We start from the raw sequence: 12,684 nt of genomic DNA on the forward strand, positions 1-12,684 counted from the left end.
GTCGTGCCTTGCGCGTCTTGGGCTGCTCGGAAAATCAAAACAAAAGGTTCGCGCCGCGTTCTTTCCTTGTGTACAGAGCGTGGCGCTTGCGTATAAATAAATATAGAATGAAGGCAATCAATTCCAGTCGCGTCCCTCCCGAAAAGCGAACACGAAAACAAGACTAACCCTTCCCCGCGAGCAACGTCGCTTGCAGCGCACCCGTCGATATGCGTCACGGTGGACGTCAGAACAGTGTACACCATGGCATGCGCACACTTGTCCTTGAAACATAGTTTTCTCTTCTTTTCTTTAGCTTTTTTTTTTCGGAGAAGAGATATATCGGTTCGGTGCCCTTGTTTCCCCCCTGTCCAAGCACTTCCCAGATCATGGACGCAGAACTAACCCTGAATGGTACATAATTGATTTGATTGATTGATACGCGGGGTTTGACGTCCCAAAACCACCATATGATTATGAGAGACGCCGTGTAGATGACTCCGGAAATTGAATGACACATAAGATATGCCATAACAACGCCATGTGTCTGACTGCCATAGAGAATATATCTTCGAAATGACAACGTGTCAGGACGTCTCATATCCGTGACACCGCAGAGTTTCGCCGGTTCGGTCCCAGGTTCATGCTCCCCCCGGTCTTATCTGCTTGCACAATTCGTGGAGTGTACATATGCGCAATCGCTCAGTATTATAATCGCCTCGATAAAGGCAGAAAGTTTAAAACCGGAAACTGCGTGCCCAGCTTGCAACTACTTCGTGATTGCGCGAGTGATAGCTAGTAGATACATCTTCACGGAAAGGACATTTCGCAAACGACTGAATCGTTGTAGAGGGTGGAAGTAGTCTTTGTCGAGCCACTTGACCTTTGGTATCTGCTCCCTTTCTGTTGCAAACAGGAAAAATAAATTGAAGATTGATATGTGGGGTTTAACGTCCCAAAACCACGATATGATTATGAGAGACGCCGTAGTGGAGGGCTCCAGAAATTTCGACCACCTGGAGTTCTTTAACGTGCACCCAACTACGAGCACACGGGCCTACAACATTTCCGCCTCCATCGGAAATGCAGCCGCCGCAGCCGGGATTCGAACCCGCGACCCGCGGGTCAGCAGCCGAGTACCTTAGCCACTAGACCACCGCGGCGGGGCTAGAAATTAATTTACGACGCGCCTTCTGGTCACATTTTTTCGACTCTTTTGAATACTGATCGATGCCCTTAATTTGATTCTATGTCATTGCACGCGAAAAGATAAAAGTGTAACAAGAATGAATTGCATAATAATAATTGTTGGGGTTTTGCGTTCCAAAACCACGATATGATTATAAGGCACGCCGTGGAAGGCTCCGGAAAATTTAGACCACCATATATACTTGTTTTGTGTGTGTGCGATTGTAGTTCTGTCTGTCTGTGTTTTCTTTTCAGCACCTAAATCTAAGCGCACGGGCTCCTTTTGCTTTCATCCAGATTCAATCCAACGACTTTCTAGGCCAGCAGTCAAGTACCATGAAAACCACAGCAGCGGTAAGAGGGTATTTCAGAAATGGGTGCCATGGAGGTAATGATTTAATGATATATTTGTAATGGGTTCCAAACGGCTCTCTACTGCAGCACACAAGTAATGTACTCACCGCGGTACTCGACATGCTGGACCACTTCTCGAATGGGTGCTGCAGCCCTGTCGCGGTGGTCTAGTGGCTAACGTACTCGGCTGCTGAGCCGAAGGTCGCGGGATCGAATCCCAGCTGCGGCGGCTGCATTTCCGATGCAGGCGGTAATGTTGTAGGCCCGTGTGCTCAGATTTGGGTGCTTGTTAAAGAACCCCAGGTGGTCGAAATTTCCGGAGTCCTCCACTACGGCGTCTCTCATAATCAAGTGGTGGTTTTGGGACGTTAAGCCCCAAATATCAATCAACGAATGGGTGCTGCACGTTGCGTGAGCCGATGTGGCAATGGGAGTCGGCAGGGGGGTGCAAAAGGCGCACCTGACCCCCTCATGCCTGACCCGTACTTGTTCTGACCCAAGCTACACCATCGCTCTCCCCCTCGTCCATGCACACGCGATGCAACACTGGTTTGCACCCCCCGAAGATAAAGTTCTGACTACGACCGTGGATGTGGCGATGCAACAAAGCTGACGCACGTGTTGACGCGTAGGAAAGAGGCAGTGGTCACGAGAGGAAAAGGAGCAGTCAGAGATGAGCGCGCTACGCACCTGTTAGTATGCCGCCGTCAATCCTCGGCTTCTCTCGACGTAACACACCCATACACAAGTGGCCCGTTCAGTAAAACTTCCTGCAAGACGGCTTGACTGACTTCTCTGCATTCATTTCCCTTATTCCGCGAAACAGTACCGGGACATGTTAAATCCGCGACACGCCTTCTTCAGGCGATCCACCCATGGCTGATCCTATAGGCGGGATATAATATCTCGCTGGCACTGCAGAAACGACAGGGAACGCTGTCATTGGTTAGGTAAGCAGATGGCCTGTATAAAGGTGGCAGAGTGCGCTGCCCAAACGCTATAGCAATTATTTTATTTTAAGGCGAAAGCCTTTAATGACTCACATCCGCGGCATCCATCCGTCCGTACCTTGGAACAGTGCCAAATGTGGCCACCAAATACTACCATTTCCTATTACTACCAAATACTACCAATTAAAGCGTACAACTTTTCATAAGCCCTGCAAAGGATTCACAAAGGAGGAGGAAAGTTTACTTCTCCACCACAAAAACCAATCTGTGCTCAGTAGTTCGGAAAATTTTCAAGCCTGCAGTTTAGGGAAGTACCCATACTGTGGGTAAGGGTCCTCGGAATTCTTCCACGAGGTATGGCCATGTCAGCTAACACCCAGCCTCCCCCCCCCCCGCCCCCAACTCTATCTCAACCGAGAGAATTGGGGGGGGGGGGGGGGGAGGCGGCCGTGCTTGACTGTTCGGACCTGGCCAGCCAAAAGTCCTTCGTCCCGCGCACCCGGGTAGCGGCTATAAAATGCCAATGGGCTCATGTAAAAAGTAGCCCAGCAATGCGAAGTCACCCCCATGAAATACGCTGCCTACACGTATTGGTGGGCCCCGCCGCGGTGGTCTAGTGGCTAAGGTACTCAGCTGCTGACCCATGGCACAGATCGCGGGATCGAATCCCGGCTGCGGCGACTGCATTTTCGATGGAAGCAACCTAGCCATGTTCCCGATCCGGGGAGCCTCCACCTTTTACCGGAATAAAGTATTACTCCTCCTATTACTACCATACTAACGTATACGTTTATAACATGCGTTTATAACGCTTTGGGGATAAAACGCAACTATTTTGGCGTCAGATGCGACATTTTTTATGCAGCAATCCAAAACGGCCAAAAAAGAGAAGAGAGAGAGATAAATAGAGAGGAAAGGCAGGGAGGTTAACCAAGCTTGGCTGGTTGGCTACCCTACACTTAGGGTGGGGGAAAGGGAGAATAATAGAAAGGAAAGAGATAGAAAAGAAGAGAAATAAGAATCAGAAGGATCAATGTTCAACTCGAGACAACACAGTGCGGTCTCACAATGTACTTTCACAAACGGTCTTGAAGTCTGGTGGTCCTTAAGAAGTAAGAGAGCTTTCGTGGCTTTGCGCGTATGGGAAACCGTTGGCCAAGGTCCCAGGATCTTGTATTCTGTAAGCGGCCGTGAATCCAGCTGACAGAGCTTGGCTTCCATAATGCGTCGTTCAGAATGATATGCTGGGCAATGGCATAGAACGTGCTCGAGCGTTTCCTTGCAGGCGTAGGTGTTGCATGCCGAAGTGCTTGCCATTCCTAGGAGACGAGATTACGCATTCGTAAATGCCATGTGCACGCTCAACCTCATACGACACAGTAAAGTTTCAGCGCATCGTGGGGCCCGGATGGAAAACGAAGTTACAAGTTTGGGTCGATCGAATACAGGTGCGTGTTCAGGGGCGGCGCCAGGGGGGGGGGGGCAAGGGTGGGCTGGAGCCCCCCCAAAATTCTCGCCTGCCCCCCCTATGCCCACCCAAGTGCCCGGAAGCATATATTGAAAACCTAGTAGGAGCAGAGCTAGCTTGCCCCCCCCCCCCCGGAGGAACTCACTTTTCGTGGTTGCCCCCCCAGTAAAAACATCCTGGCGCCGCCCCTGAGCGTGTTCAAGAAACCCGGCGTATTCCATTGTAGGAGAGTTATGCGGCGAGCAAGTAATTGTAGTTGCCTTATTTCACACTAGAATTTTGAGCCAAAACTTCGGCACTAGAACGTCATTCCAACGACAAGAGTTTCGCAGTCTTTTTGCACATGTTGTCCACATTATTTGGTTGAGCGATATGTTCTGAAACTTGCTATCACTTTGTCTCGCCTGGAACACAATGAAAAATCATTTTTCACGACGAACCATTGCGTAGGACCCAGTAGGTTCCGCAATAATCTGTGACGTCATGGCGAGACGGTGCGGGAACCTAAAAGCGACGTCACCACCATAATAGTGCGCCCAGGGAAAGGGGGGAGGAGGAGCGGCCACCCCTTAAGCCACCAATGAAGGGGGGGGGGGGGCGCTGCTGAAGAACTTTCGCCTCCCCTGAAGCACGCCTAGGGTAACCACCTATTTTCCACTGGAATGGAAAAACTTTGTTCCGGTCCGGGCGTAAACTAGCACCTGTATCCTATTTTCTTTTTTTCCTAACAATCACTAACCAGGTGTCTTCTCGTGTTAATAAATGTTATTGAACCTGTACTTCACCACGAGAGAAATTATTTTTCTATTTATTGTTATATTAAGGGAGGTGAGGTGTCACATAAAGTTCAGTGAAGGGCTTCGCACATTCGCACTCTTTCTTCGTACGCATTGCCGTGAATTCGGGCGTTTATCCGGCCTTTCATCTTTGATAACACCGTATATAGTGTTCAAACATCGCTATACTTGAAAGTTTGCCCATGTGTTTGGCGTCCGTATCACTGCAAGGAAGTTAAACTTCATAACTAGGTCATGGTCGAGGCCACAGACACGCGTCATCATTTGCATGCACTGATATGGGACTTTCCACAAACATCGTGTACCACTGCCGTATTTTTCTATGTTTTTGTTCCCTGTTTTAAATATACTGTCGAAGGTTGAGTTCGGCGAAGGTTCGTCTCAGCATTAACGCGTGGACATTTATCGATTCGCGTATGAGGGTGACATTGCGCCCCCTCCCTATTAGATGAATAGGAGCCCCCCCCCCCCCCCCCCGCACCTACTGTGCGCACACTCATGACCACAACATTGGTAAAGTTGCTTAGACATTGTCGCCACATTGCGTGCTAGTATAGGTATAGCTACACCGCTTAAGTGAGCTAGGGCACGTGAAATATGGCGATACCACTTAATTAACCCGACTTACCTAGCCCCATTTAACGTCCTTCTGTACAAATTAAGCTCTCAATTCGAGTAGTCACCATTGCTGTTCATGCACCCCCTATATCATTTTTTTTTCTCCCAGGCGACGTGTAGCTATTGCCTCACCGTGACGTCACCGCGTAGCTATTGACGCAATCGCGATGAAGACGAGGAAACGAAGCGTGCGAAACGTTCTCGCAATTAGGCCGAGTAAAGGCGCGGACAAAGGGACGGTCAAAAATAGGCATTACAACACGCGCGCGACTTTAAAAGTTTTCTCACGGCTAAACGCGGATGTTATGCTAACATATAGTTGGGAGATGGATAGTGCTGACAAAAGAATGGCCGAAATTGCACTGTCACGTGGTCAAAGCGTCTAACCTTGGCTGCCCTCTGCCCAGGCACAGCAAACTTTCCTTTTTTAATAGTACGCCCTTACCGTTTATCACTGTCCGTGTAGGCGTGTCGTAAAAAAAATTGTGTGTCGTGACGTCGTCTGTTTTCTTCAGGGTCGACCAGCGAAACCCCGTTCGGGAGACTGGTCACGTGTTGGTGACGCAAGTTGACTGTTATTTTTCGCAGCGTTAACGTCCTGGTTTGTTACCCGGTGTTCATGTGGCAGCCAAATTTGAGGGCACAGTGACTCATTTAGAACTACGCGTATATAAAAAGAAAGACACCAGCATTTGACAGTGCAGGAAGAAGGAGGTAATATTGTGTCCCCCCTTCCCCCATTTTTTTTTTTCTGCTGTCATACAATTGAAGGCTACTTCAAGGCTTCAAGGAAAGAAAGGGTTGCTTGGTCAGTGACCGCCTCACGAGTGCCCTGTTAGAGTTGTTTCTTGTAAATGCACGGCAACCATAGATTGAAAATTTAACTTCGCAGGTTCTCCGTTTGGGGGTAATCCCCTTTCGCCGCTAATTTTCTATATTGCATGCCTGCAAATGTGAGCGATGTGTCCGCACGTGAGAAATGTGTTCGCATGTGAGCAATGTGTTCGCGCGTGATCGATGAGTGAGCGCGTGAGCACGTGAGCGATGTGTTCGCGCGCAAAGAGCCAGACCTGCAAAAGACTGACTGTTCTAGTTTTGCGAAACAAAAAGGAAAACATATGTCAATCGCACTCCAACATGGCAGCCGGTACAGTACGTACAAGGGTAAGCCTTTTGAGTGATGCTTCTTTCGAGTGACAAAGCGATTTGTTCCGCATTTCGGTGACAAAATTGACGAACACAGAAACGGCAAATCAGCATGTACGAAAAACTGTGCCACGCACGTGAACGCCGCGCCAAAAGCCACGAATGTACACTACTTGCAAGTACGTCACGCCGCGAAACTTTGGGATACGATCTCGACACAGGCGTGCTCAGGATTTCCCTTCAGATGGGAGGGGGGGGGGGGGGCTGTGACGACTATTCACAGCAAACTTCCCCCTCCCCCATCGTGTGAACGTACGGGTAGGGTTGCTAATCACCCTAGTACAGGTCTGGTTGAATTTGCGCTTCCCGCCTCCGAGCCGGAGCTCCCCCCTTTTCTATTAAAAAGGCCCTCTAACGCTTGAAAACATCGGTGCCGAGTGCATCACTCGTAGTGGCGCTCGCCAGAACTACTGCGAGCGAAAATTACGCCAGAAGGTTGCCGCCATATGATTGGATAAATGTATAACGTTAAATGTGATCGTGGCATTGCATCAAAATAGAAATTACTATGAATTTATTTTTTTATTAGCGTGATTTTTCACTCAAAGCGATAGAGAATAAGGCCCTTCCACTTTTCCAGCTTGAAAACTGCAAATCTGGTCAAAGAATGCGCCGATCACGCCATGTGCTGGAGGAAACCCGCTGGCGACGCTCCGGGCGCCGTTATTTGAAGAAACTAAAAATAAAAAATGTAAGAGCGTTGATATATATACGTCATTGCAAGCTTTCGCACGTTTCGTTCCCTCTTCAAGTACCACATTGTTTGTTACCATCGCAAAGGCGTCCCTTAATACACTGGGCGTAACAGGCAATATGTCATGCGAGCTTTCAGTTCATTTCATTGGGCAGCCTTACGACGTCAGAGGGCGAGGAAAACACGGTAAAGCGAGCCCGCGAAAATCGAGTTGAGGGTAAGCATCCATTTAATCGCATTTTGATATCTCTACGCTGAATAACTTTGCACTGCGACATCCTATCGCTGCCGTTCTTGCGGCACTTATCTATTAAGCCGTCAGTGTACGCAACCACCTACAAAAAAACACGTAAAACTATGAAATCGTGAAAAGTGTTAGAGGGCCCCTTTAAATCGACGTATGGGACTGATTTTGCCCCCCCCACCCCCCCCCCCCCCCCCAGCTGAGAGTCAAGCTGTGTCAGAGTCAACACAGAGTCAAGCTGTGCGGCTCTCGCATTTGCCAACAACGCGGTATACGTATGCGACATTTGACTGCCGCACGATAAATGTAAATGAAATAAAGAATAGTCAACTTCGTGCCGAATCAACAACCACACAGAGAAAGAAACACACATAGACACCACGGGCGCTATGTGAGATAAAGAAGAACCGTGCAGAAGCGGAGACGTTCAAGCTGTTTGCCAAGGGTGATCATGAAACAGTGCGACCGCACGAAAGAGCTGTCCGAGAAGCGAAACACATATATGGCGCATGCACGCATAAAGAGGAATGACTTCAAGAATGAACAAAAAAAGTACGCATTCGCGAGCGTCACGTCATAACAGGCAAGTTATGTTTCCAAATGTTATGCGAAGTTGTTTCACCCATCACGTGCGACACCGCAGACACGGAGGACCAGAGTTCCCCATTCAACACTGCTTATCATTACCAACGCCTCCTAAATTTCCTGTGCCTGCCGGATGAGCGCGAAACGCCGGTCATCTATGACGGCGCTGCCTACGTAGGGGTAAGGGTCTTTGTCTTGGCCTTTTTGAGATCGGCAGTTTTGGCGTTTGCTACTAAATTTAGAGGATGCCTTGTATTAAAAAAAGTTGCTTCCTGCATGACGGCGTCACTTACGTAGGGTTAATTATAATTACGTTTACGCCTTTTTAATACTTTTTACGTTATTTTTGTTGCATATAGGCTCCAAAAACGTAAAAACTGATTTGAAGACACCCCTACTTGAGTGGCGCCACTACCGTAGTTCCGACGACCGCCGCTTCCCAAGTGACCGCCGATAATCCGACAGGCACGGGAAATCTAGGAGGCGTTGCCATTACGTACGTGCGACACCGCAGACACGGAGGATGAGAGTTCCCCATTAAACACTGCCTAATCTCCCGAACGACTCTCCCTCGTCATACGCGCAAGGCAAACGATGAAAACACCCGCATTAGGCCGAACGATCTGCCACACAAACGTAAACACGGCGCGGTCGCAGTTGAGACGTGCTCATGAAGTGTGCTCGGTAATGGCGGACAGAAGACAGGAACTACGTACAACGTCGCTTGCAAGTTATGTATACAGCGCCCCCATAAGTGTTCTGTGGCTCCCCGCGTGCCAGTTTTAGTGTTGTGTAAACTGGCTTCACCATCTTCCGCATCTCAGAATTTGCAGAATGACCGAATTGATCCCCGCCCACGTGTTCCTGGAAACTGCGTTTACAAGTGCTCCGCGCGCTATCGCCGAGACGGTTCTGCAAGTTGCGCAAATTTCATGGGGCGCACTGGGCAATTTTTTTTAAGTCGTCTTCATATCTGTCTTAAACAAACCTTAGTGCAGAAAATCTTTATATGCTTAAGTAAGCCTTGCTGCAGTGCTGATACCGCGCATGAAGGTCTCGCTTCCCGCCGACTTTCGATGTGCGGATGAAGCACGGTGGAATTCGTTAAATGCAAAATATTTATTGTCGGAGTCGTTTTAATGGGGGTAACACAGGAGCAGGTCGCATTCATACTGACCGCTCGCGGAACCCTCACATATGCCTTTCCCGGCCGGAACGCCCGAATTCCACGGAACCCTTTGAGGACCCACGCACTATAGATGTGAAGCCCCAAGAATTGCTTGCATTCGAGGGTACAAGACAAGTGTCGAGATATACGGGAGCGGCGCCACGGATTAGCCTTGACCGGAGCGACAGCGACAGGCCATCCATCACCGGTTGAGTATACGGAGCTCGGTGAATACGCTCGCTCCAGGAAGTTGGTCGATCGGCAAAGACATATGCGGTCACGTGAATCGCACGTGTCGCACGTCGTCGTCGGAGCGCGTCAATCTCTAGCAACATGCAACGAGTCGGTGCCTACGCACGTGGCATTAATCGGAGTTGCTGTACATGCTGATGCTAATCTTCCATGGGAACCACATAGAGTTACTTAGAGCTCCTTGATGGCAGCTTGTTCCTTCGTACAAAGAGCGCTGTCAATGAGGCGCCCTAGAATTCATTCCGCATTAATCAGCTTGCAGCGACCCTGCACAACGCGTGTCTGCACAGGTGTAGCTTTGCCTTGAAATACGTGATTGGCTCTGCTTGGCGTGCCACGTGAGAGTTCACAGATTTAATCCTGAAGCTCTGGAGCGCATATGACGCGACTGCAAACGTTTTCCGAAGGCGAAATCTAGCTGCGTGTGTGCGAGGAGGGGGTATAGTTAGCCACAATGCGCAAAATGTTGCTCCAACCCCCCCCCCCCCCCCCCACCCCCAAAACACGGAAGCCCCAAGGCAGCTTCATATCTTCAATGTGCTCAGATGCAAGCTCATAATTAGTCAGAATCCATCTTAAAAAGAAAAGAAAACATCATAGTTAACAGGAACCAATTTTCTTTTTCTACACTTGGTTTTCCTTCTCTCCACAAGCATGCCCAGGCAGGGTTCCCTATAAGGAAGGGGATAGTGTGAAGGATCGTCATAGAACCCCCTCCCCCCTTACTAATTGTACTGGGCAGCATATGAGCCTGCCCCCCCCCCCTTCCCCCCGCCCGTGCGCACGACCAAATTTTTCTCCTCCCCTCCCATTTTATAAGCTATAATTTGTGCACACTATAACAGCTTTGTTGGCAGTTAACAGGGGCATACACGGTACGTCGGGAGAGGTGGTTACACCCCCGCCAAAATTTATAATTTTGCAAGTGTTTATATATACACACAGATAAAAACATGTGCACAGACATATGCAACCTCCCCTGCCGAAAGAAAGTTGCTGGCTACATTACTGGCAGCTAGCACCCGCGCTCGTGTGATGTTCCCTTGTAAGTAAATTAGAGCAGTTTTATTTTAAATGAACCCATATCCTTACTGCAGCACCTGTCCGTCTCTTGTTTTACATGTGCAGGGTTACGACTATGCAAGTTTTTTACAATAATGGTGGCCGGGAACCCTTGTTGTAGTATTCCACAAACTGCTCATGTCTCACCTTTGACCCAGGAAAGTCTGGGACCAAAGGCAAGTCACGGTGAACAGCGAGTCATCATTTCTCATTTTCGCATCCAGTGCGAAAATGAGAAAGAGATAGAGTTTTCCAAAATTAACTAGAGGGCACTCTGGCGCTGCGATCGTTCAGCGACCATGGGAATGATGGGTAGTACACACATTTGCCTAGTCTTCGTACTTGTGGGTGGCAAATCGTACTTGCGGCTTCGTTTATTGCTGGTTACGGTTTTGTTTTGAAAGAACGAAACGGTGGACATTTGCTAATTTATGTTTTCGTGAAAAAACAGCTCCAAGCCACACAAACACACGGAGCCAGAAGCAGGCCAGAAGTACGAAAATTAGACAAATGTGTGTACTGCCCATAATTCTCATGTTCGCTAAGTGCCGTGTGTTGCAGCTCCCATAGACACTAGCGCCAGAGTTCCCTCTAGTGTATATTAAGAAACTCTATGCTTGTTCCCTTTTGATTTGACCAGGGAGGTCGGAAAAGGGGGTGCTGCAGTGGAGTTTCACCCCCTCTCAAGGGGAGACCTGCATACGTCTAGGTACAAACACATGCTCCACACAATCAGGCGGCGAGTCTAGTGAATAGATTTTGGCCTTCACGCTCGGAACACAGTACTGCTCATTGAAGGGACACTACAGAGAAACAATGACTTGGTTGACATTGACAAACTGCCCTCAGAGAACTCTAACGCCATATGTTTCACTATCAAAAGTTCATTATTAGCAGAGAAAATCAAGGCTGAAGTTTCATTTTATTAAAATTTCACGCCAAAGTTCTTCACGCCAAAAGTTTCAAAATGTACTTTTCGTTATTCACGACAGTGGCTCAATGAAATTCTCTAGAACTTCTTATGCTTGGTACTATATGGTGCCCAAAAACGACAATGTACTTCCTTTTTATAGATTACAAGCTATGTAGGACCTTGCAGACACCTTCAAAGGTATGACATCACCGTGTTTGGTGCAAGAACCACAATGTGGCATCTCCACCTGCATATCCTTTTCGCGAATTTTCTCCCTTACCAAAGGTCATATCACGATAAGAGTGGTGTTTTTAGGATGGCGACATTGTTCTTTATTATTATACGAAAAATCGTTTTCCTCTTCAGTGTCTCTTTAAAGCAGCGATCCATACTGTGGCGATTTGGACGTGTTGGCATGATATGATCAATTGATGACTGATATGTGAAGTTTCACGTCCCAAAACCGCCATATGATTATGAGAGACGCCGTAGTGGAGGGCTCCGGAAATTTCGACCCCCTGGGGTTCTTTAACGTGCACCCAAATCTGAGCACACGGGCCAACAACATTTACGCCTCCGTCGGAAATGCAGCCGCCGCAGCCGGGACTGGATTCCGCGACCTGCGGGTCAGCAGATGAGTATCTTAGCCACTAGACCACCGCAACGGGGCCGCATGACATGATCAAAGCACTGAAAGCGCACAATCCGACGAGGACAAAAAAACATGCAATACGCACAGGCGTTAGAGGCGACAAGAAGGGAGCAGAGCGAGCCAGGAACCAGACAGGTGTTAAGGACATCTTCGTCGAAACCAAGAAGAAATGTGCACAGCGTGTAACGCGTGCAAGTACGGTACCCAGTTTATTGGTGAGACATCAGAGAGGTCTTTACCTGCAGTGGGCGTAGCCTAGCTGACGATGATGATAAACAGAGTACACTAATCATATCCAATAAGACACTTCGATTTGTTTGATATATTTTCCATTACAACTTTGAAAGAAAAGTATTGCAGAGTTATCTACAAAAGTGTTTAAGCGTAGGGCATTGGTCTTTCACTAAATCAAGGTGCATGAGCAGCGAGACCAGTGGGCAGTTAAAGCCAATCATGTCAGGCACTGTGGTAATCGAAACCTGAGAGTGCAGTAGCAAGGACACCACTGTCAAACTGAGAATTCCATAACTTCATCACACTTGCCTGTTTTAGTG

This window comes from Rhipicephalus microplus, chromosome 10 (assembly GCF_043290135.1).
Source record: "Rhipicephalus microplus isolate Deutch F79 chromosome 10, USDA_Rmic, whole genome shotgun sequence".
NCBI classification, from domain to species: Eukaryota; Metazoa; Arthropoda; class Arachnida; order Ixodida; family Ixodidae; genus Rhipicephalus; species Rhipicephalus microplus.